Source organism: Pipistrellus hanaki, assembly GCF_964339955.1.
Source record: "Pipistrellus hanaki genome assembly, chromosome: 2".
Taxonomy (NCBI): domain Eukaryota; kingdom Metazoa; phylum Chordata; class Mammalia; order Chiroptera; family Vespertilionidae; genus Pipistrellus; species Pipistrellus hanaki.
The window spans coordinates 66,806,918-66,833,156 of record NC_140504.1 but is presented as its reverse complement, the minus strand read 5'-3'; the positions used below and the strand labels follow the sequence as shown (position 1 = coordinate 66,833,156).

Below are 26,239 nucleotides of genomic sequence, written 5' to 3'. Positions count from 1 at the left end.
GCCCATGGTCCCTCCCCCTGGCCGATCCAGGGCAGGGCCTGCTGGCCAACCTCCTATGTCCCTTGCCCCCTGGCCAGACCCCACCTGTGCCTCTTCCTCATAAGATGCCAAATGTTACTGTTCCAGGATAACATTTTCATTTCCTTCAATCATTCTGCCCCTGACAGGGTTGCTTAGCCATGTCCATAATTTTTCAATGATCTGATCTAGAGGCACTTTGAGTTCTTTCTGATCTCACCTGAAATACACAGAACCAGGTGGAATGGGCTGTCCTCTTTTTTTGGACAGCTTAATTCTACAAAGTCTGATTTCTTTTTGTATACTTCAGTCTACTGACTTACATTGCAATATGTCATTTTATAGACTTTCAGTTGAGATAGGCATCTCCTATACTCTGCTTTCAGATTTTAGTCATTCCAGTTAATGCTACTAAGTTTGAACTATAGGTGTTAACTTCAGTGATATCCAATATAATAAAAGCCCTGAATGGCAGAACAATCTGAATGACCACTCGACCAGTCACTATGATGCGCATTGACCACCAGGGGGCAGATGGTCAGTGCACTTCCACACTGGGTGCGCCATTCAGAGGGTGCTCCCACAGAGGGCCATTCCCGCAGGCCACACCCCTACCAGTTCACGAATCCCATGCACTGGGCTTCTAATAAACATATAAAGATGAGGGAGCTTACTTAGAAATCTGTGGATGTGCTTTCATGTTACCTACTCTGATTGTTGTGCAGTTAGAGATTTTTTTACTTAGACATAATGCCTGGTAGCATGCAAATTTTATTCCCCAGTTAATACTGTAAACTTTCTCAGTTATTTGTTGCTTTTTCATCCTTACCCATTCTTCATTAATTATTTTAGAGAGAGTGGAAGGGAAGAGGATGGAAGGAAGAGAGAGAGAGAGAGAGAGAGAGAGAGAGAGAGAGAGAGAGAGAGAGAAGAGAGAGAGAGAGAGGGCGGCATTCATTAGTTGTCTCCCGCACTTACTCCCCATTCCCCTCTCCCCCAAACTGGAGCCTGGGATTGAACCTGCAACCCAGGTATGTGTCCTTGATTGGGAATCAAACCTGAGTCCCTTTGGTGCTCAGACCAACACTCTAACCACTGACCCATACTGGCCAGGGCTCTATCATATTTTAAAAGTCGTCTTTGATATGGAGGATGGTGGGGTGAAACTAACTGGCTGGGGTGATATGAAGAGTCTTTGGGGAAAGGGAGAAGACTTGTGAAGAAAGTTTGAGGACACCAAACACCAGCTTTAGTTTTGCTTATAACCAGTTCTATACTGCTTTTTTTCTAATTTTAAATGTTCATGTCACACATTTCTGTGTGTTTGTTGAGACTCTTTGTTGAGTAGTTGAGTGTTCATGGGAGAGAACCTGTGTTTTTTGGAATCTTATACAATGAAATTTAGATGACTTGTAGCTGTTTTGTAGTTTCTGAAAGATATATCATATTAGAGGCCTGGTGCATAAAATTAGTCCACAGGTAGGGTCCCTAGGCCTGGCCAGTGATCAGGGCTGATCAGTGGGACAACTGACGGGGCAATTTTGGGGCCACCACTGGCACCCGCCTTGGCTTGCCCGGTGCCACCCGCTCGTGGGCTTCGCCTCCTGCTGCCACTGCCAGTTGCCTACCTCTTTTTGACAACCAGTGAGGCGATCGGCCAGGAGGCAGGCCATCCTGGCACCTGCCTTGGCTGGCCTGGCTCCACCCACTCGCCAGCCTTGCCCCCTGATCTCCACCACTGCCTCCCGTCTGGGCCTGTGGGCTGGGGGCCGCTCCTTTGTTGAGTGTCTGCCCCTGGGGATCAGTGCACATCACAGCTACTAGTCATTCTGCCAGTCATTTTGCAGTTCAGTCAATTTGCATAGTAGGCTTTTATTACATAGGATTCTAACAGTTAACATACTTGAAACAAGAGTATTTCTGCTAAGATATTTGCTAGAAATACTTTAGGCATACCCAAAAGGACAGGAATTCTTCCTGGATAATGCAATTTTTATACAAGTGTTTTTTAATAACATTACAAAAAGTTAAATTATATTTGTGTTAATATTTAAGTGTATCCATGCAGCCTACCTAAAGGGAAAAAGAGAAAGACTAGTATTTTTTACTTCTTAGAACAGAATATTTTCCAGTTAAAACTATATAAATTGCTAATGTCTGACTTCCTTTTTTATCAAATGATTTTGGACTAAATAGTTTAAATAAGAGAGATTTTCTGTATATTGTAAATTTTTGCTGATGTGAAAGGAGCCAAATAAGCCTTTCTTACCTCAGAGGACAAGGTAGTCTTGAAATTCCTCCAGTGGGTTTCATTTGCAGAACCTATTTCTGAAGGAACAGGCTAATCCTAAAATGTGTAGTCCAGAGTTTACTTGGGCTAACCCTGGCTACCTATAGGTGAGATATCCCACAGGGCTGGATTATCCTAACCTTTTCCATCTCAGTGCTCAGTGGCTTATTGGGACTAATGAATCTTCCCAAAGTACCTGGCAGTTTCTTGTTGGGTATTCCTTGATGTAGCTGCTGGCAAGCATGTTTTTATATTCTTCCTGGAAGTGAAACTCCTTCTGCCTTAAATGTGCAATTTCCCCTGACTGAGAAGGTCAAAGGCACATTTATACAGTTAACAGGAGTATAAAAGAGTCATTCAGAGCCTCCCTGCCAAGCCATCTGACTAGACTAATGCCTACTCATTTCCCACCTCTACTTATGGAAACTGCAAAAATTCATGGTTGCAATATGGTCCCTGAAACAACAATATTATGGCTAATAAGCATTATAGTAAAATATCCATATTATTAAATTATCTAATGCACCTTGAAATTGGTAGGAGTAAGAAGCCATTCTCAGACTGTAAGAATTAAAACATGTTAAAACCACCTACATTAAAACAGTGAAACACCATTTAAAGTTGCAATTCACTTATCCAAATGCTAAGAATATTCAAGGCAAACTTCAATGTGTTCCCAATATACCTTTTTTAAAAAATATATTTTTATTGATTTTTTACAGAGAGAGGAAGGGAGAGGTTATAGAGAGTTAGAAACATTGATGGGAGAGAAACATCGATCAGCTGCCTCTTGCACACCCCTACTGGGGATGTGTCTGCAAGCAATGTACATGCCCTTGACCAGAATCAAACCTGGGACCCTTTAGTCCACAGGCTGACCTTCTATTCACTGACACAAACTTGGTTAGGGCCAATGTACCTTTAAAACATTTTTTTCTATACTGAATAACATCCTATCTAATAAAAGAGTAATATGCAAATTAACCATCACTCCACTACACCCACAAGCCATGCCCGCCAGCCAATCAGGAGTGAATATGCAAATAAACCCAACCAAGATGGCTCCAGCCACAGATAGTACGAGGGAGGCTTGGGTTTCCCTGGCATTGGAGGAAGCCAAGCTTTCTGCCTGCCCTTGTCGGCCTACTCAAGGCTACAAAGTTTCAAGTATGGAAGGTAAATAAATTCCAGCAGAAATGGCTGCCTCCACCAAGCAAGCAGAAGGTTTGGCTCTGCTCCAGGCTACAAAATTTCAATTGTAAAAGATAAATAAACCCCAGATACCAGGGCTGCTGCTTGGGTCTCCATGGGGCGTGGCCGGCATGCAAACCACCACAGGCCCCTCACGTAGGCTGCCCCCACCCTGATCTGGGGCATCCTTCAGGGAAAACCAGCTGCCCCCACCCATGCACCAGGCCTCTATCCTATCTAATAAAAGAGTAATATGCAGATTGACCATTACTTCAACACACAAGATGGCTGCCCCCATGTGGTCAAAGATTCCGCCCCCATATGGACACAAGATGGCCAGCAGGGGAGGGCAGTTGGGAGGCACCAGGCCTGCAAGGGAGGGCAGTAGTGGGCAATCAGGCCAGCAGGGGAGGGCAGTTTGGAGGGACCAGGCCTGGAGGGAAGGGCAGTTGGGAAGGACTCAGGTGTGCAGGGAAGAGCAGTTAGGGTGACCAGGTCTGCAGGGGAGGGCAGTTATGGGTGACCAGGCCTGCAGGGGAGGATAGTTAGGGGCAAACATGCTGACAGGGGAGCAGTTAGGCATCAATCAGGCTGGCAAGGCAGTGGTTAGAGGGTGATCAGGCTGGCAGGCAGAAGTGGTTAGGGGCAATCAGAAAGGCAGGCAGCTGAGTAGTTGGGAGCCAACAGTCCTGCATTGTGAGAGGTCCCAGATTGGAGAGGGTGCAGGCTAGGCTGAGGGACATCAATCCCCCCTTCCCCCAACTTGGCACGAATTTCGTGCACTGGGCCTCTAGTATTACATATGTGTCCTTATGCCCCCATTGCCCTCCCTTCCGCAAACCCCCACTCATGTCCTCATTCCCTTGGTGTCTATGTCCATTGGTTATGCTTACTAATATATGCATGCATACAAGTCCTTTGGTTGATCTCTCTCCCATATCCCCACCCTCTCCTGCCTTCCCTCTGAGGTTTGACGGTCTGATCTATGCTTTTCTGTCTCTGGATCTGTTTTTGATGTTCATTATAGTCCACAAATGAGTGACATCATCAGTTTATGTTGTTCATTATATTCTACAAATGAGTGAGATCATGTGATATTTATCTTTCTCCAACTGACTTACTTCACTTAGTATAATGCTCTCTAGTTCCATCCATGCTGTTGCAAATGGTAGGAGTTCCTTCCTTTTTATAGCAGCATAGTATTCCATTGTGTAGATGTACCACAGTTTTCTAATCCATTCATTTGCTGACGGGCACTTAGGCTGTTTCCAAATCTTAGCTATGGTAAATTGTGCTGCTATGAACATTTACAAAGGGGTGCATACATCCTTTCTGATTGGTGTTTCTAGTTTCTTGAGATATATTCCTAGAATTGGGAGCACTGGCTGAAATGGGAGTTCCATTTTTAGTTTTTTGAGGAAACCCCATACTGTTCTCTACAGTGGCTGCACCAGTCTGCATTCCCACCGGCGGTGCACGAGGCTTTCATTTTCTCTACATCCTCTCCTGCTCTTGTCATTTGTTGACTTGTTGATGATAGTCATTCTGACAGGTGCGATATGCTTTATTAAATGTTTTTCTGTCACTTAACTTTAACTCCAGTAAGAGTATTAACAGTTATTAAGCATTTACTGTAAACCAAGCCTTTTGTATTTAAAATACACTGAGTGGCCAGATTATTATGACCACCTGACATTTGTAGGCAAATTAGCCATGCACTGCATCGTATGGGATATGGAAGCTGAAGGCCTGTTCGAACACCTTTGCTGTCTGCAGTTATCAAGATAAAATGTCTCCAATTCGCACAGGAACAGAAGGATTGGACAGTCAAGCACTGGAAAAAAGTCATGTGGTCCGATGAATCATGTTTCCAGCTGCATCATGCAGATGGCAGAGTGAGAATTTCTCAGAAACAGCATGAAAGCATGCACCCCACATGCATGAGGACAACCCTTCAAGCTGGTGGGGGCAGTGGTATGGTTTGGGGCATGTTTGCCTGGCATGATTTGGGCCCTTTAATTCGTGTGGAATAAAGTCTGAATAGCACAACATACCTAAGTATCATTGCTGATCAAGTTTATCCTATCACGTTGATGGCGTATCCCAATGGAGATGGCTTCTTCCAACAAGACAATGCTCCATGCCACTGTGCTCGTATTGTGCAGGAGTGGTTTCAAGAACATGAGGGAGACTTTACCTTGCTTAGGTGGCCCCCACAATCACCAGATCTCAAACTATTGAGCATTTGTGGGACGAAGTTAAAAAAGCCATCAGGCAGCTGGTTCCACAGCCATCAAATCTCACAGAACTGGACAGTGCTATTCATCAGGCGTGGTGTCATACTCCTAGCATTACCTTTCAACATCTCATGGAGTTAATGCCAAGAAGAATTGCCACAGTATTGAAGGCAAAAAGATGGCCCAACAAAGTACTGATGCGTGGTCCCAATAATCTGACCACTGAGTATATCTTCTGATAATTTGAAGCACCCTAGAGTGTAGGAATTGTTAGCCCAATTTTTCAGAAAATGTCAGCAATTGGCTCACAATTGAAGGGTAGTACATGGTGGATGTAGGTGTGGACCCAAGGTCAGTATGCTTTGCTGTTAATTGTGTTTTGCTATTTATGAGGCCATGGAGAGAAAAAAAATGAGCCAGTTGCATTACCCACCATTCATGTTCCATTTTCTGATATGAACCTTGCACTTCAACCAGATCTGCCTTTTCCCCCTTTTAGCTGCTTTCCAGTATTGAAGCTTGACTTATCCTGTCTGTGCCTGTGCCTGTAACACCATCCTCTGTCCTCTCTCCCCCATCCCATTGCCACCCATGATTCAGGTTCCAGCTTTGTTCATTTCCTACATAAACATTCCCCTGTGCATTCCAACTTTTAGAAAAATTCTTTGCTTAGTATTTTTACATTATATATTTCTGTTTAATATTAAATAACATGTATGTATATATTTAACTACCTAACTAGACCATCAGCTTCCAGAAAACAGCAATTCATATAATGCCTTTTGCATTGTTAATACATAGTAGTTCTTTAATACATTTCTCAAACTGTAAAAGGTTGTGTCTGTTTGCATGACCTCTGAGCGCCAAACAAGGTCAGGACACAAATAGGCCGGCAGGTAGTTTTTAAAGCATACTTTTTCAATTGGTCAGTATTGAGTAATGTAAGACCATGACAAACAATGCCAGAATTTTCTGTCTGCTTGCTAGTGCTTTCTAACGCCTTACTGGAAAGTCCAAACAGATGGACAAATCTGGAATGACTTAGTAGTTACTTTGGTGTGCTGTTGGATATCTAGGGAACACTTAAGACTTGTTTTGCCTTTTATTGCTTTGTTTAAGGTTTCCTAACTGAAAGACTCTGGGTCATGGGGAAATGCAACCGTGAGGGTGGGAAGGTAATAGAGAGGCACTTCAGATTTGCATTTTCTTTTAAGAGGTTTTCATTCTGTAGAGCCAAGACTTGTAATTTTGGTAAAAGATTGGTGCTTGGCCAAAAATTCCTGTGAAATAGCTATGATTTAAGCTTTAACTATAAAGATAGGCAGGGTGAGTGATTTAACAAGTGTTATCTTATTTATTCATGCTTTCTTTGTCACTGTCTTATCAAGTATAAATAAAAATAAATGCTTTTGTTAAAAAGTATATGTACATATGTGTATCTATATAATGCCTATGTATATGTACAGGGTGTCCCCAAAATTGTATACATTAACAGTTGATAGCTCAATTTTTAAAATGAAATGTATTTTAATAAACACTGCCTTTATAATTATTCAAAGTGTGTGTCTACATTTTTGGGACACTCTATCTATGTGTGTACATATGCATATATATCTCCCTGCTGTTATCTTTATCTACATGAAGATATTTTATTTTAGAAAATGATTTGACAGGAGGCCAGACTATCATCTTATTATTTCTAGGAAAAACATTCCTTGCCCTGTGGTGGATCAGAATTGCATTAATAATTGGTATGCATTTTAAGTACCATATTATTGTATAATGTATCTGATGCTACAATTGAGGAGATTAAAGAAATATAGAGGATAGTGGGGTGGGTGAGGACCTTCTATACACACAGGACAGGGAAGGCTTTAGTTAAATAATAAGAATTATTATTTTTACTATAAATATGATATGTTAAAATTTTATTTGTAAATATATAGTCTATAAAAGAGTAAATTGAGGAACAAGTAAGAATTGTGTTCATGTGAAGAAGCAGTTTTATGCTTATGAAAACCTACATTGTAAAGTGGAGATTGGAATATCTAATTGTTGGGGAAATGGAGGCAGCTAGTGAAAAATTGGATATTAAGATTGTTATTTGGGACTTGGCCTTGTTTTGACTCTCAGAGGTCATGCTGACTCTTAGATTAGAAATGCAGCCTCTTTCAAAGCATAGCCTAAATTGAAAGTAATAATTTTAAAATTTGCTTTCTTGGGTGCTCCATTTTGTTTTCTTCAGGTGGAAAAGCATGAGTACCTATTTTCAGGAGGATGAGAAAACGTTTTGTTTCCCTTTCTTCTGTTTGGCCATTTTTGTTGTTGTTTCTGGTTCCATAAATGGAGAAGCATCTTTACCGTGCCTTGTATCATGCCCAGCAACTTTTTTTTCATTTGAATGTAATTGTTCCTTAGCAAATAATTGCGGTCTGGAATGAATTTTATTGAGCTTGATTGAATTAGGGTTATGTATGAAAATGAGTTAGTTAAAGCATAATTTATTACCCAGAGAATTGATGAAAACATCAGAAAAGCAGTCATTCATGGGGATTAAATATTATTCCATGTAAGTGGGCAACCTGGTTGCCTTGGAGTCCCTTCTGCACTAACTGGGTAGTTGTGACATCAGGGTGCAAAACCTACAGTGTTGGCATAGAAGGGGATTTTGCCATGATGTGACTTCGAATGTTATATTGGACATTAGCTTTAATTGGGAGTCTGCCTCATTGTAAGAAGTAGCACCTCACCTTTTTCAATATTATTAGATTTTTCACACATAGTACCTCAAGGGGCACTGTATAAGCTGTGCCAGAAGGCCCGTTGCTTTTGGAATATTTCATTGGTTGCTTAGGCCAGATCTTTAAGATAAGAGTACCTGAAAAACCTATTTGTGGTAAGAGGCAAATAATAGATATTTAAGAGGTGGCTGTCCGACCTGCCATGAAGTTTTTCAGAGGGAATCATGGGCCATGCCAGGTCAGTCTTAGTCAGCTGTGCATCCTGTGGGACTCAGCGGCGTGGGTAGGACATAGAGGCTTTGTGAAGGAAGAGGGAACAAGTTTTTAATGAGACAGTGGGCACTAAGTCATGGGGAGTTAGGATTTCAAGGTCTTATGTGGATGGTGAGAGTAGGGGTTAAGATGAAGTCCAAGTGGGACCCAGAAAACACAGAGAAGAGTGAAAATCTGCCCTGGCTTTGGTCAAAGGGGACATTCAAATCACTATTTTGCAGGGTTGTGTTCACACTTTAGGCATCTTTCCCTGTTACCCAACACGTCTGCCCTCTTGACATGTCATACAACGATCCATTTCCATCAATCAAAATACTTTCTGAGTACTTGTAACTTAATTGCAGAACAGCTTATGCTGAAACAGCATTTCTGAAGCTACTCATGTGGCATTTGTAAAAGGTTAAATTTGGAGTTTCTAAGTTTTTATCAAAGGGAGGCTGTCTCAGCAGGGTCTTCAGCCTTGAAATCAACCCTGCTCTGTGGATGACTCCCTTGCTTCTCTCTCCTAGTCACTGAAGTCCAACATGATTTCTTTGTTATCCTAAGAATTTTAAAACACATATTGGCCACAGCATAGACAACCTCTCCTCTCTCCCTACTCATCACAGGTGATAAATTATTGAATAGTAATCAGACTAAGGTATAGTTCTGATCCATTTTGGAGATATATATCTGATTGAGGAAACAAATCATCTATAGAGTACCTGAAGATTATTTGAGAGTTTATTTTTGATCTTAAAAGAAGTTCATTCAGTATGTAGGATATATTAGCATATGTCATGTCATTTATCATATAGCATCTATTCATTTCTTCGATGAAAAACCAAACCAATTTTTGATCCAAAATAATTAAACCCATACTGTTAAAATTAATAGTAGAACCTCCTCTCCCAATTTAGGCAGTATGGATTATATTGAATTTTTAGTTTATACCAATTTATTTACCTGATAGTTATTTATAGTCATTTTTTACTTTACAATTTTTACCCATTTATTTTAATGATTCTTCTCTATACTGGTTTTTATGGATTTATATGAAGAAAAAAGTTCACAAATGAATATATGATAGTACATATAATTTCTTACAACAGCATTTTTAATATTAGTTGCCTATTTTTAAATTAAGAATATACTTCGTGATTCCTTAGTAAAAACATAGTTATTTAACTTGAAAGTATTCATATGTGTCCTTTGTAGTTAGCTTCAGTGATCTGAATTTATTCATTCATCCATGCCTTTGTTTTAAAAAAAATATGGATGAATGAGTAGTATCTTGTGTGAAGCTACATGAGAGCATTTAATATTTAATATTCATTCTTTCCTGCTGTTTTCTTTAGTAGCACTGGGCGACAACTGAATCATTTAACTCTAGATAGGATTATTCAGATGAATCATGACACCTTTTTTTTTGTTTTAATTTTTTTATTTATTTATTTATTTATTTATTTATTTATTTATTTATTTATTTATTTTTTAATCATTGCCTGAGAATATGTTTCTTTTCTAAAAATTTTTAAAAAATTTTTTTACAGAGAGAAAGTGAGAGGGATAGAGAGTTAGAAACATCGATCAGCTGCCTCCTGCACACCTCCTATTGGGGATATGCTTGTAACCAGGGTACAACATGCCCTTGACTGGAATTGAACCTGGGACCTTTCAGTCCATAGGCCGATGTTCTATCCACTGAGCCAAACCAGTTAGGGTGAAAATATGTTTTAATTGATTAGAGAGAGAGAGAAAGAAACATTGATCTGAGAGAGAAACAGCCATCAGTTGCCTCCTGTACATGCCCTGACTGGGGATCAAACCTACAACCTAGTTATGTGCCTGACCAGGAATCGAATCTCCAACATTGTTGGTGTACAGAATTATGCTCCAACCAACTGAGACACCTGACGAAGGCTACATTTTTATTCTATTTTTAAAGAAATTGTTATTTTTAATCACAGTCAAAATGCAATATTATATTAATTTCAGGTGTACAACCAGTAATTATTATCTTACTAAGTGATCATTCCAATAAATCTTGTACCTATTTGACACCACACATACTAGTAGTTATTAGAATACTATTGATTTTTATTTCCTATGCTGTACTTTACAACCCAATGACTATTCTGTAACTACCAATTTTTACTTTTTTTTTTTTTTTTTGTATAGAAAAGGTAGAAATTTATTGAAGAACAAGTACAGACTTTCACATGGGGATAGGGAAAGAATCTCACAGCACAGACTCCCACGTGGGTAGGGGGAATGAGGCCCCCAATTTATACTTCTTTTTTAAAAAAATATATTTTTATTAATTTATTAATTTTTTACAGAGAGGAAGAGAGAGGTACAGAGAGTTAGAAACAACGATAAGAGAGAAACATCGACCAGCTGCCTCCTGCACACCCCCAATCGGGGATGCGCCCACAACCAATGTACATGCCCTTGACCTGAATCGAACCTGGGACCCTGAAGTCTGCAGGCCGACGCTCCGTCCTCTGAGCCAAACCGGTTTCGGCAATTTATACTTCTTAATACCTTTATCCTTTTTACCCATAACCCCTCCCATCTGGCAACCGTAAAAATGTTCTCTGTATCTATGAATCTGTTTCTGTTTGTTCATTTATTTTTATTTTTATTTTTTTTTAAGATTTAGTTGTTGATAGGTTTGTCTTTGTCATTTTATTCATATTTTTATATTTTTTTCTTTCTTTTTAAAAAAAATATATTTCATTGATTTTTTACAGAGACGAGGAGAGAGGGATAGAAAGCTAGAAACGTCGATGAGAGAGAAATATTAACCAGCTGCCTCTTGCACTCCCCCCACTGGGGATGTGCCTGCAACCAATGTACTTGCCCTTGACCGGAATCGAACCTGGGACCTTTCAGTCCGCAGACCGACGCTCCACCACTGAGCCAAACCGATTTCGGCTCTTCTTCTTCTTAAAAAAGACAGTTTAACATTTCTAAATGATACCTTTGCTGGTTTGAGTATTCTTGTTGTAGGTCCTTCCTTTTCATCACTTTGAATATTTCTTGCCACTCCCTTCTGGCCTGCAAAGGTTGTGCTGAGAAATCAGCTGACAGCCTTATGGGAGCTTCCTGGTAGGTAACTAATTGCTTTTCTCTTCCTGTGTTTAAGATTCTGTGTCATTAACTCTTGCGTTTAATTATGATGTATCACGGTGTGGGTCTTTTTGGGTTCATCTTGTTTGGGACTCTGTACTTCCTGAACTTGTATGTCTATTTCTTTATCAAAGTTAGGAAAGTTTTCTGTCACTTTTTTTTTTTTTAAATAGATTTTTCAATTTCTTGCTCTCTCTCGTGTCTTTCTGGCCCCCTCATGATGCAAATGTTGTCCCATAGGCTCCTTACACTATCCTTATGTTTTTGGATTTTTTTTTTTTCTTTTTGCCTTTCTGATTGGGTGTTTTTTGCTTCTTTATAGTCCAAATCACTGATATGATTGTCAGCTTCACCTACTCTACTGTTGATTCCCTGTAAATGATTCATTTCATTTGTTTGTCCTTCATTTCTGACTGGTTCTTCTTTATGGTTTCCATGTCTTTTTTTTTTATGCTATTGAAGTTCTAGGTTCTTCTACTCTCCAAGTTCAGTGTTTTGAATTCTGCATCTAGTAGATTGCTTGCCTCCCATTTTGCTTAGTTTTTTTTTCTCTTTTTTTCTGGAGTTTTAATCTGTTCTTTTATTTGAGATATGTTTATTTCTTATCTTCTCATTTAGGCAGCTTCTCTGCATTTGTTTCTGTGTATTAGGTAGAGCAGCTGTATCTCCTGGGCTTGGTAGTAGTTATCTTGTGGAGTTTAGTGGCACAACCTCCCATTCACCCAAGCTGGGCACACCAGGTGCACCTGCTCTCCTTTTCCCTCACCCCCATGTGGGCTGGGTACACCCTCCTGTTATAGATGAGCCTTGATTGCTTTTGCCACATTAGTGGGAGGGATTTATCCCCCAGACCGACTGGCTGTAAGAATTGGCTACAACCACTGTGGAGGATCAGCTAGGCAGGGGTCTACCCCATGGGGAGCAGAACTTACTTTAGTAGGGCTCTGATGCCTGCTCAGTCCTTCCCTTGAGTGTGATGCTTGTGGAGGTGGTTGAGTGGTACTTCAATGTGGTTGAAGCTGTCCACCCAGTGTGCTGGCTCTAGGGCCTCCTGGGAGGTGCAGACCACAGTCAGCCACCACCTGTGCTCTGCTTAGGGCCACTCTGCATGAGCTACAAAGTTATCTGCAGAAGGCTGCTACTTGTGCTGGGTTTGGAGGTACCCAGGAGAGGCCAAGCTGTAAACCAAGGCTGACTGTCACTAGAGCCAGCTTGGGGCCATTTAATGAGAGGTACAAAACTCACTGTGGCCAGTTGCTGCTTATTTTAAAGATTTAAGGACAGTTTGAAGCATGAGCCAAGATAGGCCATTGGTATGGAAAATCTCCTGGAAACAGCTTGGGTTGGGTAAACGGTGATAGCCAGGTTGATAGAGACTCAGATATGGTGCCCACCTGCCTCAGAAAAGGAGCAGTGGCCTCTGCCCAGAAACTAAATCAATGTCTCACATAGAAACTGAACTTAGTTCTTAAAAATGATACAATTTAGGTGTATGTTTATATTTGCAATATAATGTAAAATGTTTATTAATTTGTTGGACACCCTTTTGCTATGTCACTCGTAGGTAGAATGTAATTTTTTATTACCAGCTTTTCTCTATTTGTGTGTGTCTCTGCACTCATTATCTTGCTCTGCTCCTTATCTTTTAAAACATATAAAATATAAATTGTAAGATATTAATATCCAAACCATAGTCTATCTGGTTGGTTTGGGCCAGTCATTTAAAATAATTTTAAAGAACTAGTCAGGATGCCAGTATAACATCATGTTTTTTCAGGGATTTGACTGTAATTCTACACTTGATTTTAGCCAAAAAACTGAGAGGTGACTGTCTATAATACTTTGTCTCTGTAACTTTTGTCTGAGAATTTCCCTTGAGTAACTTCAATGACTTTTGTTTTGTTTTGATTTATTAAAGTTGACAGAAATACTTAAGTCTGCTTTTTATAAATAGTGTTAACATAGAGATTTTAAATAAATTGGTATTGATGGCCCTTAATTTATTTTGGGAGGGGGTATTAATTTTGATAAAGACAATACTTGTTAGCTTTGTTTGAAAGGCCTCCGTGGCTCACCATTTTAACAGTTTGCTATGGCTCTTTCACAGAATCCTGCTGCATCAAGGAAGCTGGGAGTTCTGATGTTCCATTGAAATCACAATGGAAAGTCTTGACCTGATTGGTAAGAACAGCACTGCAGGTGCCACTTTCCTTACTTACCTCAAGCAGCCAAGGACTACATGCCCTCAGAGCTGATCTCAACTTTTTCTTAGCTGATGGATTCCCTTTCCTTATTGATCAGGAAAGGGTGATAATTGTGTTATTGTTCCTTGTCAATTTCATTATATTTTTAAAAGTGACATTTTAATCTCCATCACGTAAGTTAAATTTTTCTTTAAAATCATGACTATATGTAAGTTAACTGTTTTAGAGTCTTTAATTTGTTTCTCCACAGTAATGTACTGTTGGTGAAAAGTTGATTTATTTAATTAAATCCTGGATATTTAGAAATTACATTTAATTACATTTCTAGATATTAAATTGCTGTCTTCCCAGAAAGCTATTTTTTATACTGCCTTAGGTTGTCAGTGTCAATGTATTATGGGAGTGTTCTTTTTTTTTTTTTTAACTATTAAAAACAATAAAGGTGTGTATAACAACATTATGAAATTGTTTTGAGGATGAAAATCACACAATGAAGAAAAAGTTGAGATTGCAAAATACATACATGTGACAAATTATACCAAATTCTTAAACTCACAAATACTACAACTGTCCTCTTATTGATAAGTTATTTCAAAGTTGTTTCTTTAGGAAAAGTTTTTAATGGGGTAAAATATAGCAATAACATATTAAGATTACTTTTAATAGTGGTTACTTAATGTATTCAGTCTTCTCATTTGAGAATAAATTGTATGATTACTCTATTGGTACCTAATACTTTATGTTGAATTGATGATTTATAAGACCGGGGAATTTGATGTAAATTAAAATGAACATATATAGGAAATATAGTTTAGTTCCATTTTCAGGGCATGAACTTATTTTTTAATTATCATTAATTGAAAAGATATCTTAAATATTTTCTGTTTTTAAGTGTTTTTATTTGTTAGTTTATTAAATCTGTCTAGAATATCTGTGTTAGCTTCTTGTTTTAGTAACTATATGATTGAACATTGTTTTTAATATGTGAGTCTAAATATAAGACCTCTGACCCTTTCCTCTAAACATCATTGTATAGGATTGTACACGTAGTAAAAATGTATACAATTTAGCTTGAATGTGTATTTGCTGGGATTTCTAATACCCAACAAAATCTTAATGCCAGTGAGAAGATTTGGATTTAATTATTATTTTTCCTCATTTCTATGCTATTCTTTAAGACAAAATTAAGTTAGAAAAACATTCTGGATTCAAGTTAGGATACAGTTGACTATGGTTTTACTGAATCAGCAAAATATACTATAGAATATTTGAATATTGATACTTAAGTATCAATTTGAAATTTGAAATTGATACTGAATTTTCTTTAAACCTCTCAATGCTCAACTCACAAATCAGTGAGTTGAGCATTACAAGGTTTAAAGAAAATTCAATTTTTATTAGTTTCTGAATTTGCTAAACATGAAAACATATTGTATATGAAAAGTAAAGTAGGATACCATCTGACCTGTTCAGAAAACTTAATTGTTATTCAGCATTAGTACAACAGACTTGACTTTTAATCTTTGATTTCTAAATGTTAATCAGATTATTTAAAAAAAATATTTTTATTGACTATAAGCAGAAATTCAAGTTGCTGATAACATTTAAGAAGATCAATTATCAAATACCATATGTTTCCAGCTTCCATAGATGTTCGTCTTAAATTCAGTATTAATTAAGAAATAGAAAAGATACCATTCAAAATTAGGAATAATTTAGGAAACAAAACCTGGAAAATGTTTTGTGACAAAAGGATGCCAGGGTCCAATAAATCTAGAAGACAAGCTATGTATCATTCAGCTTAGACAAAGTTATGTTTCATTATCCAAAGAGTTCCCAAATCTTAGCCATCCGTAGCAGTGAACATTTCTCACTGTTTATGTTTCTAATGAGTCTGCTGCTACTCTATTCCTTGTCCTTTTTGTTCCTCAATCAAAGCTGAAGGAGCAGCCTCTTTGGGAAGTACAAATATTGTGACAGAAGGAGAAAGGGATGGTAGTAGAATGGAGGCTCTTAAAACTGCTGCTTGTAAGTGGCACTACCTCTTACGTTTCCTTAGCCAAGACATGTCACATGGGCAACCCTCATGTCATAGGGTAAGAATGGCCTTTTAAGAGGTGTGATAAGGAAAGGCTGATAGGAAGGCATAGTGCATATTTTTACTAAAATATCTAATAACTAGAGGCCTAACGCATGAAATTTGTGCATTGGGGGGTGGGGGGAGGTGTGTCCCTCAGCCCAGCCTGCACCCTCTCCAATCTGGGACCCCTTGAAGGATGTCCGACTGCCCATTTAGGCCCGATCCCAGTGGGCACAATTTAGGACAGGTGGCTCACAACCATTTGCCTGCCTGCCAGCCTGATCACCCCCTAACCACTCCCCTGCCAGCCTGATTGATGCCTAACTGCTCCCCTGCCAACCCAGTTGCCTCTGACTGCCCTTCCCTGCCAGCCTGGTCACCCCTAACTGTCCTCCCTTGCCAGCCTGATGACCCCTAACTGCCCTCCCCTGCCAGCCTGATGACCCCTAACTGCACTCCCCTGCCAGCCTGGTTGCCCCTAACTGCCCTCCCCTGCAGGCCTGGTCACCCCCAAATACCCTCCTCTGCTGGTCCGGTAACCTCTAGCTACCCTGCCTTGCCAGCCTGGTTGCCCCTAACTGCCCTCTCCTGCTGGCCTGGTCACCCCAAACTGCCCTCCCCTGCAGGCCTGGTCCCTCCCAACTTTCCTCCCCTGCTGGCCACCTTGTGTCCATATGGGGGCTGCCATCTTGTGTGTTGGAGTGATGATCAATTTGCATATTACTCTTTTATTAGAGAGGATATAAATAATTCCATTTATAACTCTTCTAGAAAGACAGAGTACACACAGTGTATTTAGCTTCCAAGAAGTTCTGTAGTAAATATGTCTGTTTAACACGTAAAAGTATTTGACTGTGAATCCTTTTGTTATTATGTGGAACACTTGGACCTGTGATACACTATCTATCGCTGACAAATTTTAAGGAATGAGGAATTGGTACAATTCAAGAGTTTCTTTTCTTTTCTTTTTTTTTTTTTAATATATTTCATTGATTTTTTTACAGAGAGAAAGGGAGAGAGATAGAGAGCTAGAAACATCAATGAGAGAGAAACATCGACCAGCTGCCTCTTGCACACCCCTTACCGGGGATGTGCCCGCAACCAATGTACATGCCCTCGACTGGAATCGAACCTGGGACCTTTCAGTCCGCAGACCGACGCTCTACCGCTGAGCCAAACCGGTTTCGGCAAGAGTTTCTTGATGTTTTGAACATTAGGACTTTTTCCCACTCTGTAGTGAGGTTTTTTACATTACTGTTTTTATAAGTAGTTTTAAAATGAATTAAAATTACTATAGACTGGACCATCCTTAGTTTGCATCCAGGATTAGAGAAGAGAGGAATGATGATACTAATAATAATTTCTTATTTGTGTTTAATAGGTTATATAATTTTGACATGTCATATTTGATATTACAAAAATAATGAGATAATGGTGCTTTGCTTTTTCCTGTAGAATATAATAATTTTACTAGATTATAATACCCAAATACCTCTACTTAAGTTCACTTTCAAGAATCATTCTAGAAAGAATGCAGACAATTGTATACTGGGAATTTTCTCAGGTACCCCACCTGACATCATATTTATTGTACATTGCTTTATTGGCTCCTAAGTTTTGCAGAAAATTACTAGGCACAAAGAGAACTCCTGAGCCAATATTGATTTGATTAGCTCCACAGGTATTATAAAACATTGCTACTAGGCCTGTGTGGTTAGGATGGTGTAAAAACCTAGGAGTATATAAACAAAGCTTTGCTTGATAGCTTATCGTTTCTTGTGATTAGAGGAAAGGAACATTCATATATATATATATATGTGGATTCAGAGGAACAGACATAAATTCTAGTTCTAGAACTTTTCAATTGAAGGAATTTGGGCAATCATTTAGCTCTCTGAAATTTTCTGATACTGGCACATGGGAAGCACTTAAGAAATCGTACTTAAAAAAAGAAAAAGTAAAATGTGATAAAAATTCAGGAATCTTGAATGCACTATAAAACACCTTTAAAACATCCAGCAATGTGTGTATCTAGAGTATGTTTGCATATTGGTGTATAAACACATACATACATTTACCTCTAAGAGTTTTAAAAAATTGTTCTAAAGGCATAAGAACCTATGTATTCTTCTATAGTTCCATTGAAAATTGAAAGTGGGTTTATCCTTATCAATAAAAGGGTAAATCCTTTGGAATATTACCCATCCTATAATTTAATAATTCACTTTTTTGCCATTGAGATTATAGAAGTCTTGAACAAAGAATGATTGCCCAATGTGGATATATGGCCTTCAGTTTGAATATTAATTAGGTCAGAATCAAAGAAATAAAATTTTATATTAAAAAATTTTTTTTGAACTTACTGATTTTAGAGAGGAACAGAGTGGAAGAGAGAGATAAAAACATAAATGATGAGAGAAAATCATTGATTGGTTGCCCTGTGCACTCCCCCTACGGGGATCGAACCCGCAACCTGGGAATTGTCATTGACCAGAATTGAACCTGAGACTCTTCAATCTGCAGGCTGACATTCTATGCCCTGAGCCAAACCAGCTAGGGCAAATTATATTCTTGAGACAAGGTATAAGAACAGGAGATAGTGTCACTGAAATTTTTTTTACAATATAGAGCTAATATTAGGTTTTAAAAATCAACATTTCTATTTTAAGATCTTTTTATTACTATTTTCTGATGAGGGTTAGATTATTTAGACTCCTTTGAGGACTTCTCTATAAATTTTGCATGATTGTGCTCTCAGAATCAGGCACAGCATGAAGATATCTCGCTTTATGCTGTTTCTAAAATGACAAATAATTTGTTTAATTTCACACATATATGAAATTTGGGGAGGTGAATTATTCTTCAAGTTGGTCCAATCCCATCTCTTTTATAAATAGACTAGAGGCCCAGTGCATGAATTCATGCTTAGGTGGGGTCCGGCCAGCCCAGACCCAATCTGGGCAGATCAAGGCCTCAGCCATCAGTCAGACATCCCCCAAGGGCTCCCGGACTGCAAGAGGGCACTGGCTGGGCTGAGGGATTCCCCCCTACCACCCAGAGTGCACAAATTATATTCACTGGACCTCTAGTATTATAAAAGAGAAAATAGAGAAAAGTTTGAAAAAGTCTTCTTTTTAAATAAAAACTCTCTATAGCATTCAGTTAGTCTTACCATTTGATGAAGCTTACAGCTCATCTTTCAGTTCATTTGGTGAAGTGAACCCTTAAAGAATGATCACATTTTCAGGTTGGATAGTTTAGTTGTTACTTTTAAAATAACAAGTGTTACCTTTCTTTATTAGTAACTGAGTTTCCCTTTTTTAGAGAATTTAGATAAATTTTTCTAATAAGGCTGTTATAATATGTTTTATTAATGGTCAAGGTGTCCCAGTTATGTCTCTCTTTAATGAGTTTTACCCAATCATCAAAATCATAGAATTTGATTTTGAAGGCTTAGGCCCTGATAATTTTACCAATTATTTCTGTTGTAATAAAATATTTCATACACATTCAAGTTTTTAATGTAGCTGTCAAAAAGCAGTTTAGAACTTTTACTTTGGAATGCTGATAAACACCCTTATTCTTGCCTCTAAATTGTCAGCAGCAAAATGCTCACTATTACTTCCTTAAGATTAATATGTATAGGCAGAAACTTAGAGGTTTTCTTGTAGAAAATGTAAGTGGATTTTTTTTTTTTTTTTTTTTTTTTTTTGAGCTGTCACTTTATCTCAGAAACCTGGGCTTTGGACTCAGATGGACCCAAGATAAGACTAAATCTAACTCAGCTGTTTACTGACATGGGACTTGGGGAAAATTACTTAGCTTCATTGTGCAATAACAACCATGTAAGATTGTTATGAGGATTAAAAGTGCTGGAGGGTGCAATGCTAACCCAGCACATGGCAGGGCTACTAAGAAATGTGTTTGTTCTAAAAAATATAGGTCGGAAGTGACATTTTTGCTGCTTAACCATTCCTTGAAATTGACTTTTGAAGCATGTTATTGTCTGTTTACAAGGAAAAAGTTTGGCTTCAAATTGCACATCTTTATGTGGAAAGTTGAATTCAGGATGGATTTGCTTTAAATCATTAGGAAATAATATTTACTTTTTTATATTACTAGGTATCTTAAAATATTTTCTACACAACCATAAGTGATAGAAGTTTGGTTATAGCTATACTTTCTCCAATTAATTTTGCAAGTTGACTGAAACCCAATCAAAGTTCCAGTTCATGAAAATATTAGGAAATAAGCCATTTATATTATTCAATGGATTATAATTATTTTAGCAACATTCTTGTTTAATACTATCGATATTAACAAACTTATCACCCCAAACAAATAAATTATTTAAGCATAACAGAAAATTCTTATGATCAAAGACTATCATTATTGTAACAAAGCAGGGAACTTATATTATGAATTCTTAATGAATTTTAAAGTATGAATTATTTTCATAAATTGATTATCTTAACCTGACAGCTATAAGAATAAAAAATAACAACCAATTCTAGTTTAGTCATAAACTAGAAAAGCAGTATTTTCCTTTATTTTAGGTCAGTGGTTTAGCTTTCCACAATTAATTGGTCCTAGAAAAAAAATGTATTTTTGTGTATCTGCAGAAAATGCTACCTCAGTGGAGGTATTTACTTCTTAAAAACGTTTATGCTCTACAAACTGTTTTTCTTTGTCACTAGTGTCAGTAACTCTTGTTTATCAGATTTGAATATATCTCTCTATAATTAACATTTTTAAAGATGATTTAGTACCCTCTATGGCGAGTACCTCATTTCCTTCTAAAAGTTGCTCTATTAGCATGAGTCTATTATGTGTTTGTGGTTTTATTTACCTTTTCCTAGTTGAAAATGTGAACATTCTAACCATAACACACATGGATTTTATATGCTTAAGTTATATATTTTTAGTTATTAGCATATATTAAAACCAGAACTCTGGTGAGGAGTTCCCTTTTGTATTCCAGGAGCCTTTGGAGGATATCTGACTGATGTGGAGGTGGGAGAGGCTCCTGCCACCTCTGCTGCACTTGCTCGCCAGCTGAGAGCCCAGATTGTGCCTGAGCAGTGCTCCCCTTGTGGGAGTGCACTGACTACCAAGGGGAAGCTCCTGCATTGAGCATCTGCCCCCTGGTGGTCAGTGCACATCATAACACCGGTTGTTCTGCTGTTTGGTCGATTTGCATATTACCCTTTTATTGTGTAGTATTCTAAACTATTCTTGCCCACCTGAAAGAATGTTTGCACTATTCAGTGCTATTCTATTCCCTTTTAGAACCTGAGATTCCTGCAGTATTCTCACAGGAAAAAGGTTTTGTGTAAAGATAAAGTAATCTTTTTTCTGTTTTTCTATTTTTTAACCTAGTAATATCTACTAGAATTACTATGTACAATGAGTTAGACACTATATCAGTGTCATTATATAAGAGAAGGCAAAAATCTACGCAGAGAAGAAGAGAGAGACAAATGTCGTTAAGAGTTCTGAGGAAGATCTTAAATTCCAGGTACAAGTATCAGGGAAGACTACACAAGGAGAAATATAGAAGTCTGGGAGGGTGACTAAACCCCACTACCATTTGGATAGAATATATGTAAAGATAAAATGGGAAACGAGTGGAAAGCTAGGTGTAAGAGGCCCTTGAATGTCAGGGTGAGTTTACATTATTACAAAGATAGAAGAACCACTGAAAATTTCTAAGCAGACTATATAGATGGGAGGGATGGATTGGAAAGGTAAAGAGGCAGGCATGTTAAAGATTGATTTGGAGGCTTTAGGAATTCTAGGTAAGAAGTTATGAAGGTTAAACACTATATCTCAAAATACTTGGTTTGAGATATCCAACTCACAAAAATCAAGTACGTCTTTTGCCAACTCTCAGGGCAAAAATTATTATTATTTTTAATTTAACTTTATTGTTGAAAGTATTAGAGATGACTCCTTTTCCTCCCCTATTGATCCCTTCTCGCCTGCATCAGTCCTCTCTCCTCCCCCCTCCCCCCAGCCTCAAGCCTTCACCACACTATTGTCTGTGACCATGGATTAAACATATATGCATATAAGTTCTTTGGTTAATCTCTTTCCACCCACCCTCACCTTCTCTCTGATATTTGACAGTTGTTCCATGCTTTTGTCTCTGGTTCTATTTTGTTCTTCAGATTACATATATGAGTGAGATTATATGATACTTATCTTTCCCTGACTGACTTAGTTTACTCAGCATAATACTCTCCAAGTCACTTCATGCTTCTCAAAGGGTAAGAAATTCATCTTTTTTACTGCTGCATAGTATTCCGTGGTATAAATGTATCACAGCTTTTTATCCACTCATCTAATGATGGGCACTTGGGCTATTTCCAGATCTTAACTATTGTAAATTGTGCTGCTATGAACATAGGGGTGCATATATTCTTTCTGATTTTTGTTTCAGGTTTCTTAAGATATATATATGTATTTTATATATATATATATATATATATATATATATATATATATATATATATTGATTTTTTTTTTTACAGAGAGGAAGGGAGAGGGATAGAGAGTTAGAAACATTGATAAGCTGCCTCCTGTAAACTCCCAACTGGGGATGTGCCTGCAACCAAGGTACATGCCCTTGACCAGATTTGAACCTAGGACCCTTCAGTCTGCAGGTAGACACTCTATCCACCGAGCCAAACAGGTCAGGGCATGATATATTCTTAGAGGAGGGATCACTGGTTTAAATGGAAGTTATATATTTAATTTTTTTGGTTTGCCATAGTAGCTACACCAATATGTATTCCCATCAGCAGAGTACTAATGTTCCCTTTTCTCTTTAGCACTTCTCATTTGTTCATTTATTGATAGTAGCCAATCTGATAGGTGTGAGGTGATACCTCACTGCCATTTTTATTTGCATCTTTAATGATTAGTGACTTGGAGCATCTGTATATATAAAAAGCCAGCCTGCAACAGAAACACCATAATGACCAGAATGATCGATCTCTATGATGCCCACTGTGGCCAGCAAATCAGCCTGATCAGGGGGTGGGGCCGGTAGCCAACTTCCTGAAGCCTCTCCCCCAAGCAGGCCCTGCCCCAGATGGGCCCCCAATACCTCTATCAGCCCACAGCCTCTCCCCCAACCAACTCCACTCTCAATTGGCCCCCTGACTCCAATCAGGAGTAGGGCTGGCTGATCAAATACCCATGGCCCCTCCCCCAGGTCGCTGGTCCCAAATTGTCCCCCCATCGCCCCACCCCATTCAGGGCCAGGGCTAGCTGGCCTACCACCCACAGCCCCTCTCCACGGCCAGCCCCACCCCTGATCAACCTCCACCACTTTGATAGGTCCACAGCCCCTCCCCTCAGCCAGCTCTGCCCCGATCGGTCCTCGCACACCAAACGGGGGTGGGGTCAGTTGGCCAACCTCCCATGGCTGGCCTACTGCCCACGGCTGGCCCTGACCCCAGTTGCTCCTCCCTCCCCCCCCATTCTGGCCAATCGCATGTGGCCCCTCTCTACAGCCAGCCAACCTCCCGCCATCTCCTCCTCCTGACATGCCTGGCCCAGATCCACTGATTAGGGCGGGGCCAACTGGACTCCACCGGTGTGCAAATCTATGCACTGGGCCTCTAGTTTTTCATATGGTTCTGGGCATTCTGTATGTCCAGTTTGGAGAAGTGTCTATCTAGGCCAATTTTTTGTTTGCATTGTTTGTTTTCTGTTAAGTTGTATGAGTTCCTTATATATTTTGCATATTAATCCTTTGTCAGATGTGTCATTGCCAATTGTTCTTCCATACAGTGGGCTTCCTTTTCCTTTTGTTATTGGTTTCTTTTACTATCCAGAAACTTTTTATTTTGATGTAGTTTAATTTTTTATTTCTCCTTAGTTTCCTTTGCCCTAACAGTGTTTTCCAAAGTGTGGTACATGTACCCCCAGGGGTACGGGAAGAGTTTGGTGCGGGTACGTGTTGCACCGGAGTTTGGTGGGGATATGCACTGTACCATGCTTAGCTGCGCCTAATTCTACGTTCTCATGAGTAAGAGGGGTACTCAGCGTTACGAAAATTATAGAAGGGGTACACATATGTCAAAAGTTTGGGAAGCACTGCCCTAGGAGATGTTTTTGTAAACATATTGCTATGAAAGATGTCTGAGATTTTGCTGCCTATGGTTTTTTCTATGATTTTTGTGGTTTTATGGCTTACATTTAACTTAAGTCTTATCCATTTTGAGTTTATTCTTGTGTGTGGTATAAGTTGGTGGTCTAATTTCATTTTTTTTTTTTTTTTTTGGCATGGATCTGTCCCATTTACCCAACACCACTTATTGAAGATACTATCTTGATTTCATTGTATGATCTTTCCTTTGTCAGATATTGAGTGTAATGGTGTGGGTCAATTTCTGATCTCTCTGTTCTGTCCCATTGATCTATATGCCTATTCCTGTGCCAGTCCCAGGATGTTTGGATTACAGTGGATTTGTAGTATAACTTGATATCTAGTATTGTGACCCCTCCAACTTTTTTTTTTCTTTCTGAAGATTGTTGCAGCTATTTGTGGCAATATAAATTTTTTTGTTATTCCATATATATTTTTGGAGTATTTGTTCTAGATCTGTGAAATATGCCATTGATAATTTAATAGGAATTGCATTAAATCTATAAATTGCTCTGGGTAACATGGATATTTTAATTATGTTAATTCTACCAATCCTTGAACATGGCATATTCTTCCACTTGTTTATATTTTCCTCTATTTCTTTTTTCACTCTTCTGTAGGTTTCTGAGTACAGGTCTTTTACCTCCTTGGTTAAGTTTATTCCTAACTACCTTAATTTTTTTGTTGCTTTGTAAATTGGATTGTTTTTTCAGTTTTTCTTTCTGAGAATTCATCATTGGTGTATAAAAATACCAGTGATTTCTGGGTGTTAATTTTGTTTCCTGCTACATTGCTGAACTCATTTATTAAATTTAGTAGTTTTATTGTGGAGTTTTAGGGTTTTCTATGTACAATATCTTGTCATCTTTGAATAATGGATGCCTTTTATATTTTTTTCTTGTTTGATGGTTGTGCCTATGACTTCCAGTACTATCTATCTATCTATCTATCTATCTATCTATCTATCTATCTATCTAAAAGCCTAAGAGACTAATCAACTGTTCAACTGTTTGACCGGTAGCTATGATACACACTGACCACCAGGGGGTAGATACTCAACACACAGGCATGGAAACATGGAATAGATTAATGAATCTCAGAGGAAAGGGGAGAGAATGGGAAGATTAACCAAAGATCTTATATGCATACTAGAGCCTCGGTGCACGCATTTCTGCACTGATGTGGTCCCTCTGCCTGGCCTGTGGGTGTCAGGAGTCTGACATCTTCCCAGGGGTCCCGGATTGCAAGAAGGTGCAGGTCAGGCCAAGGGACCCCACATATTTGTGCACTGGACCTCTAGGGTTGAATAAAAATTGTGAAAGCTGACATCCCTCTTGTGTTCCTGTTCTTGGAGGGAAAGGGTTTTAGTTTTTGCCCATTGAGTATGATTTGGTTGTAGGTTTGTCATTTTTGGCCTTGATTATGTTGAGGTATGATCCCCATATTCCCAGTTTGCTGAGAGTTTTTAACAAAAATGGGTGTTGATATTTGTTGAATGCTTCTTCTGCATATATTGATATGATCATGTGATTTCTGTCTTTCAATTTATGTGATGTATAACATTTATTGATTTGCATATAATGTCATTTTCTGAGCTTCACATCCCCAGAATAATACTACTTGGTCATGGTGTATGATCTTCTAATGTAATGCTGGATCCAATTTGCTAGAATTTTGTTGAGGATTTTAGCATCTATGTTCATCAGGGATATTGGCCTGTAATATCTCTTTCTTTGTGGTGTCTTTAACTAGTTTTGGAATTAGGATAGTGCTGGCCTCATAAAAGGAGCTTGGAAGTGTTCCTTCCTCTTGGATTTTTGGAATAGTTTGAGGCCAGGGGAAAAATTATTACTCAGTTTTAAGGATTTCTTCATTGATGATTTTCTCAAACACTTGACACCTAGTAACTTACTATTTAGCCTGTGTGTGTCTG

General features: G+C 38.6%; 1 protein-coding gene and 1 long non-coding RNA gene across 18 annotated transcripts in view; one reads left to right on the top strand and one right to left on the bottom strand.

The window, feature by feature from the left end:
- The window catches only part of LOC311617600, a 1,721,005-nt gene that overhangs the window by 936,341 nt on the left and 758,425 nt on the right, over positions 1-26,239 (bottom strand). The window lies entirely within an intron of this gene.
- The window catches only part of BBX (BBX high mobility group box domain containing), a 287,922-nt gene that overhangs the window by 102,629 nt on the left and 159,054 nt on the right, over positions 1-26,239 (top strand). For all 10 annotated transcript variants that reach the window (XM_084874024.1, XM_084874015.1, XM_084874016.1 and 7 more), the window contains one exon: positions 13,972-14,045. The gene's annotated coding sequence lies outside the window, so the exon portion shown is untranslated. The remainder of the gene's footprint in view (positions 1-13,971; positions 14,046-26,239) is intronic.